Genomic DNA, 1,739 nt, shown 5'->3' on the forward strand with positions numbered 1-1,739 from the left:
TGAGCTGCCTGAACTTGTTCTTGAACAAATTCAGGGTACTGAGCTGCTGAAGGGCACTCAGTGATCTCGTGTGCCGGACTGGCACAAAGAGTACACACCTGCTGTGTAGTGGATGGTCCTGAGAGAAGCTGGTCCAGCTTCTGAGCAATCATGTCTACTTTACACTGTAGTGCAGTAGATGGACCAATCTCAAGAACGCCAGCTTTCTTCTGAATGCTGGGTGTGGCTCTATCAGAATGAGAGCTCGAAGCATGGTGGAGTGAATTCTCGGCCAATGTATCAAATAGCCTCCATGCTTCATCCTCGCTCTTCAGCATGAATGTCCCACCGCATGAAGAGTCGATCATCTGACGATTCTTGTCAGACAATCCATCATAGAAACTCTGCACCAGTTTCCATTTCGGCACCTGATGATGGGGGCATTTCCTGAGGAGATCCTTCATTCTCTCCCAGGTCTCATGAAAGCGCTCACCATCTAGCTCTGAAAAGCTAGTGATGGCTCTATGATATTGGTTCGTGCGACCAATGGGAAAGTATTTCCGAAGAAACTCCTGTTGCAACTGATCCCAGGACTCTATTTCTACAGAATCTAAGGACTTTAGCCAATACTTGGCTTTGTCCTTCAATGAAAAAGGGAATAGAGTCAACCTCAACGCATCATCATCAAAATTCTGTATCTTAACAGTAGAACAGATTTCGAGGAATTCATCTAAGTGTCGGTAGGGATCCTCATGACTAAGGCCATAAAAGGATGGAAGCATTTGAATAATGCTGACCTTAATCTCATAATGTGGCGCTCCTACATCGGGTCTCCGAATGCAGGATGCCTGAACATAGTCTGTGGGAATGAAGTATTCCCGCAGAGGACGTGAAAGAACTGGGGGTGGAGGTGGAGGATCCATGTCAGCCATTGTTGCCGAACTTCGATGAGAATGTAAAATTCTCTCTGGGTTGTCAACAAATGGGTGTAATGGGGTTCCTAGACCTCGTCGACCCTGCATACACTGGTACTAAGACCAGATGTAAGCAAACGACCTAACTAAAAAAAATTAAACTAGCACAGATACTAAAATGTAAATAAGCAAATAACAGTAACTAAAAACAAACAAATATGCTATATAGCTATGTCAGAATTCTATACTAAATAATTAAATAACAAAGTAAACTATTCTAAAATGCTAAAACAAATAAATACAGGAAATCACAAACTATGTTTTTCTAAAACCCACCTGTCTAATCGCTCCTTGCAGAATGATAATTAAGTGAATCCTAAAAAGAACAATATGTGAATCCTATATTTACTAACTATGTTAATCCTATATTCACTTACTAATCCTACTAACTAAAAAGAAAACAACTAATTAACTAACTAAAACAAAATAATAATAAATTAAACTCTAAGAAATAAAGTAATTAATTCGCCGTTCCCCGGCAACGGCACCAAAATTTGGTTGATATTTTGGAATGCTCTTTTTTTTAAAACACTTATTTTCAATAAAACTTTGGAAAATCGTCAACCAAAAATATAAAAACCGACTTTCCACAAAGTGGTAAGTACGGGTCGATCCTCAGGGAACAGGAATTAAACACAATATTTCTATAAAATTCAATTTATTAATGCCAAATGTCACCCTACAATTACAAAGTTAGTACAACTGCAATTAAACACTAAAAGAAAAGTAAACAAGCAATCAGTCTTCTGCTCCACACCAAGGGTATTTCCGTCTTTTCGCCACTTA

At 39.3% G+C, this 1,739-nt stretch overlaps 1 non-coding gene across 1 annotated transcript; it reads left to right on the forward strand.

The window, feature by feature from the left end:
* Positions 1-405: 405 nt before the first annotated feature.
* On the forward strand, positions 406-508 carry LOC149834899 (small nucleolar RNA R71). The gene has a single exon (XR_016432860.1). It is a non-coding gene; the product is annotated as a small nucleolar RNA R71 (small nucleolar RNA).
* Positions 509-1,739: the final 1,231 nt, after the last annotated feature.

The sequence above is a fragment of the Nuphar pumila genome, chromosome 6 (assembly GCF_984573655.1).
Source record: "Nuphar pumila chromosome 6, dmNupPumi1.hap1.1, whole genome shotgun sequence".
NCBI classification, from domain to species: Eukaryota; Viridiplantae; Streptophyta; class Magnoliopsida; order Nymphaeales; family Nymphaeaceae; genus Nuphar; species Nuphar pumila.